At 38.8% G+C, this 5,879-nt stretch overlaps 1 long non-coding RNA gene across 1 annotated transcript in view; it reads right to left on the reverse strand.

Annotated features, from left to right (window-relative positions):
* LOC117935116 overlaps positions 1 to 3,105 on the reverse strand; it is a 14,968-nt gene extending 11,863 nt beyond the window's left edge. The window contains exon 1 of the long non-coding RNA XR_004654678.1: positions 3,096 to 3,105. This is a non-coding gene — a long non-coding RNA (uncharacterized LOC117935116). The remainder of the gene's footprint in view (positions 1 to 3,095) is intronic.
* Between the last annotated feature and the right edge of the window lie 2,774 nt (positions 3,106 to 5,879).

Below are 5,879 nucleotides of genomic sequence, written 5' to 3' on the forward strand. Positions count from 1 at the left end.
TTTTGGAAAAAGGCTGCAATGAAACAAAGAGTGAAAAATTTAAAGGGGTCTGAATACTTTCCGTACCCACTGTAACTTAGTACATGACTGGAGACTGACAGGACCTGCAACGCAACTGAACATGAGAACCGAAAATAGTCTAAGGAGTGCAGTCTACATGAAACTGTCAAACGTGTCAAAGATTTTTTACCGGTGTCAAAATAAAACCTACAAGAGCTGCTTTGTCTAAAAAACATAAAGCACTGACACCACTCAGAATTTCTAAGGGTGTGGTGCACAACCGGTTCCTGACTGCAGCCTCATACACTCAGCAGAGGGTGTGCAGGCACAGTGTTTCGGGGACTTTACATTTAACACTTTTACTGTCTTTTGTGTCAAGGGGACTTGTTTAGTTTGTTTAACCCTTGTGTTGTCTTCCCATTGACCAAGCAACTTTGTTTTCTTCCGGCTCAAAATTTCAAATAAAAACTTTTATTTATTGACGTTTTGGTCCCCTTTTTTCAACATTTAGTCACTTTTTGGGGGGGGACTTTTTGGTAACTGTTTCTTTTATGTTTTTGTCACAAATATCCGACGTTATTGTCGATGTTTTTGTCGATTTTTTTGGTCACTTTTTTCCAACATTCTTTGATAAAAAACAAATGAATAACACACCGAGTTACACCCTCAGAATTTCTTTTGCAATTGTCTTCACAAATGTAAGCAAACTAATCAATGTAAGAAGATTAAACAACAAGTGAAGCCCTGGTTCTAAACAGGCAAAACGTTAAAATAATGAATATCAAAAAAATAGACCCATGCTCTGTCATTGTTTGTACAAATCTGTTATGCAATGTTAAGAACACTTATGCAGTATAAGGTATTGACAAAATAGTACAACACCTCATTTGTTTTAATGGGTAAAAAACAAAGTCAGCATCCAACACAAAAAACTGATTTCACAAAACAGTTTCACAGTTAAAAACATGAATTAATATTATTCCCAGAACCAGAGCATTTGAATGTATACATCAGCCCACTTGTGCTCCCAGCTCTATGTTGAACTCATTCCATCTGTGTTCTCTGAGATTTGTGGGCTGACCCCACCCCTGCTCCTCGCTATCACCAGCCTTGTTGAGAAGTATCCAGTGTTCCGAATGACCCTTAACCTGTGATACCAAATGAAATGGTTTAGTTAAATTTGATTTACGATGCAGAGAAGACTTAAGAGAATAAGCAAGTGCCCCTTGCTATGCGGTGTTGCTATGCGGTGTGGACTTTATTTAACTGCACCAAATGCATGCTCTTGGGGGAATTGTTGGGTGCTCCGCATGGTGCTCCGTCATATCAGTGGGAGTGGGTGGTTCAGTTAACCCAAGAATAGGTGACTTTGAGCTGGGTACAGGGCATCCCTAGCTGCTGGTCCTGTTGAAACCACATTAAGCAGATGCTCCTCCCCTACAGTACTCAAACATTCTGGTATGTCCAGTTAGTATGCATGGGAATTCAATGTTTGGCTCTCGGCAACAGACCAGAAGAATTTTTTCATTTAACATATTATGTAATTTCCTGGTGACTGTGTCATAAAGCAGCAGACAAAACATCATAAATTATCCTCAGGTTAATAAATGTGAGTGTGTGTGTGAAACTAAACGTGACCTAAATTATCACTAGATTGTCTCTACCAAAATTCATATCCTATTCAGTACAGGAGAACATTAATTATGTTATTATTATTATGTAATTATTATATTAATTATTTAATAATAATACATTTTTTGGGGGGGAATTCTCACTCCTTTTTCACAAAAGAAACCACATCTCACCGAAACCCCACAGCTCACACAATCTATCTCATTGCCGAGTTTTTTTTTCTTTCTAACTGCTAACTTCACAAATACCAGCTCCCAACTGTGCAACTTACGAACTCTAGATAAACAAAATTAAACCAATGATTCAGGACTAACTTTTCAATGAGGTCTTTAATTTTACTTTTCTTTTTTATACAAGATGTTATTACATTCTTTTTTTTTTCTCAAGATATAGCTGCATAAATCCCAAATACGCAAAATACGTTCCTCATTGTACCTGTATGGTGGCCAAGAAACGTAGAAAACAAAGGTTAAAAGTATGCGCAGACTGTCAAACATGACAGAAGAACAAAATGTTCTTATTGTGTGTTGAGATTGACAGATTAACAGAGCTTTGTGTTGTTGTTGTTTGTCTAGGAAGATAAACGTGCTCAGCCAAATTCCAGCGCCTCGTTGATAAAAAAACAACACCTTTCCTAATGAATAATCAGATGTACGTCAGACCAAGTTCTATCAGAACCGCATTGCTTTCTTTAGAGAATACGGTTATACTTTAGGCTACTTGAAGGTATCTACATAAGAGTGCTATGACACTGTCATGAACGTGTCATAAACATAAAAAACAAATCATAAATGTTTATGACATATTGTTTTTTAGTAGGTGTCATTCGGTTTTGTCGTGACAAGTTCTGGTCATGGTTAGGGTTAAGGCCGTTTCACAGCAGCTGCAGCCAAGCTAGTGCGTGCAAATGTGACGTCATGAGAGCGCCATGACTATTATACACGAGGGTGGTGGTTGCGACACTCATTGCTGTCTTTACCTAAACCGAGGTGGCGCTAATCAATAAGGGCTACCAACTTTGCTATTTCTACAAACTAGAAGAAGAAGAAAAAGGTAAACGACGCGCAGAACTGGCAGCAGAATTGCCGTCAATGCTTCGATTTGATGACCTACTTGGTCGGGTCAAGCCGGTTAATTCTACATAAAAGAACTCATCTTAACCCAGTAAGTTTACAAGAGAGACACGCAGGCAGTCGGAGAGTCCAGGCATCCGCAGTTTTCCGCAAGTTCATCCGTGCTTCCTGTTTCCACTTAGTCGCGTTCCAATGAAAAAAATAGGTGACATGGTGAGCAAACAGTTGCTTATTTACACGTCCTGCAGTTACGGAGCAACTTCATTATTCATTAGGAGTTGTGTTTGTGTCTACTTAATGAATGTTAATCCAATACTCACTCTCATTTAACTCTGTTAAACAGTTTTTCCTATGGAAAGTATCTGGTTCTTTAGCTGCTAAATGCTCCACTACAGTATGTCCACCAGCTAGTCTCGACAGTAACTGTGTCTGTCTGCTGTTTGGTGCACATTCAAAATAAACTCATTCCATCTGTGTTCTCTGAGATTTGTGAGCCCCCCCTTGCCCTCACCATCGCCGGCCTGGGTGAAAATGTCTATTTTCCCACATTCAAGTAATAATAGTGAACAGCATAACTTGTCAGCATAATCATCTCTCTGGGAAATAGGCTATGATGTGAAGACCCTTTAAAGGAGACAGTCCCAGAAATCAAGATTCCTTTTATAAACCTAGACTGGCTCAATCTCTAGAGACACATATAAATTCCTACTTGAACACAGAACAGGTTTGGTTGTTGGATTATGGCTGAATACTTCTTGTCCCCTGACCTGTGACCCAAAAATGATCAGATTTGATTTGTTTTTCCCCTTGTCTCACCTTAACACAATAAAGTGTTTCTTATCTCACAATCTCTCGTGTGCAAGATATTTGATAGTGAAGCAGGCAGGTGATTCTTGTTAAGTAATTAAAAAAGGAAATGTTTGTAAAAGTGTATATTATTAATATTCAGTTTTGAACTTCAATTGCATTACATTTGTTTTGGTTCTCATAAAAAGAACATCTTTGATTGTTCATTGTCCCTGTTTAAAAAAAATGATTACATTACATTATAGATATCAAGTAGGTATTTTTTTTCACATGCTTGGATAAAAACATAACTTAGTACATAACTATGACTGGAGACTGACAGGACCTGCAGCGCAACTGAACATGAGAACCAAAAATAGTCTAAGGGGTGCAGTCTACATGAAACTGTCAAACATGTCAAAGATTTTTTACAAGTCTCAAAATGAAACTTGCAAGAGCTGCTTTGTCTAAAAAACATAAAGCACTAACAGGACTCACAAAAGTCAGAATTTACATAGGTGATGGCATACAACCGGTTCCTGACTGCAGCCACATACAGTGGGGTTCGAAAGTTTGGGCACCCCAGGTAAAAAAAAACTATGAATACGCATAAAGAAGTTTGGGCACCCTGCAAAGTTTATACCTTATACTGCCCCCTTTGGAAAGCTGAGACATGGATTGTCCTCAATTGTTGTCTGGAAAGACCAGGTTATGTCAATCTTAAGGTTTTAAATGCCCAGACTCATCTGACCTTGCCCCAACAATCAGCACCATGGGTTCTTCTAAGCAGTTGTCTAGAAAACTGAAACCGAAAATAAACGCTCATAAAAATGGAGAACGCTATCAGAATATAGCAAAGCGTTTTCAGAAGCCAATATCCTCTGTTTGGAATGTAATTAAGAAATGGCCGTCATCAAGAACAGTGGAAGTTAAAGCAAGATCTGGATGATATGAAAAATACCAGATAGAACAGCTCGCAGGATTGTGAGAAAAGCAAGTCCAAACCGTTTGACTGCAAGATCCATCAAGAAAGACCTGGCAGACACTGGAGTAGTGGTACACAATTCCACTATAAAGAGATACTTGTACAAATATGGTCTTCATGGAGAGTCATTGGAACAAAACCTCTTCTACAACCTCACCACAACAATCAGCGTTTGAAGTTTGCAAATGAACATATAGATAAGCCTGATGCATTGTGGGAACTAGTTCTGTGGACCGATGAAGTTAAAATAGAACCTTTTGGCCGCAATGAGCAAAGGTACATTTTGAGAAGAAAGGGCACAAAATTTAATGAAAAGAACCTCTGTCCAACTGTTAAGCATGGGGGGGGGGGGGGGTAATCAATGATGCGTTGGGGTTGTAATGCAGCCAGTGGCACAGGGAACAATTCACAAGTAGAAGTACAAATGGATTCAAGAAAATTTCAGCAAATTTTGGACACTTGATGCCATCTGTGAAAAAGCTGAATGGCTGGAGAATGCAAACGGATAATGATCCTGAACACACCTTAAAATCCACGGTGGATTACATCCAGAGGCGTGAACTGAAGGTTTTGCCATGGCCTTCACAATCTCCTGACCTCAACATAATTGAAAATCTATGGATATACCTTAAAAGAGCAGTGCATGACAGACAGCCCAGAAATCTCAAAGAACTGGAAGACTTTTGTAAGAAGGAATGGGCTAAGATACCTCCAACAAGAATTGAAAGACTCAAGAAGCATTTCCAAGCTGTGATACTTTTCATTTATTTGCTTTCATTTTATGGACTTCATGAATGTAATTTATTTCCAAACAAATCTGTACAGTCAGTAGTGCCGGGAGTGGATGAAAAAAAACGTTCTCCGGGACTGTTGCATTGTCACAGAAAATAAAAAGCCACAGTGAGTGGGAAGAGGAATTAATCCAAGAGGACTTGCTGATGCTCTGGCTTGTATGCATAGAGCACACCAGGCCCAGGTGTGTTTCATTCTGCTGATTTAACTCTGCAGCCAGGCACAGAAAACCAAGCATAGTGACAAAATTAAACTTGATTAAATGTACTAAGTTACTTTTCACCATTGGCAATAATGTAACCTTAAGGTTCAATCCTGCACATGTAATTTGACAATCTTTGAGTCCTTATTTAACAGGTATAAGGGTTTTAAGTCTGACGCTTTTGTTATACAGACATCACTGAAATCTTGAAATACTTCAATTTCCCATCACAGGCGTAATGTACACACGCCTGCCAAAACAAAATTCTCCTTGTATTCATGTCAAGCCGTGACATGACTTTTATGAGAATGGAATGTTTCTCTTGTCATCAAGACAATGCAGGTGTAGAAAAGACGTTCTGAAACTGTCAAGGGTCGAAGCATCTAAGAATCACTGTTGCACAGTTTAT

Source organism: Etheostoma cragini, chromosome 19 (assembly GCF_013103735.1).
Source record: "Etheostoma cragini isolate CJK2018 chromosome 19, CSU_Ecrag_1.0, whole genome shotgun sequence".
NCBI lineage: Eukaryota > Metazoa > Chordata > Actinopteri > Perciformes > Percidae > Etheostoma > Etheostoma cragini.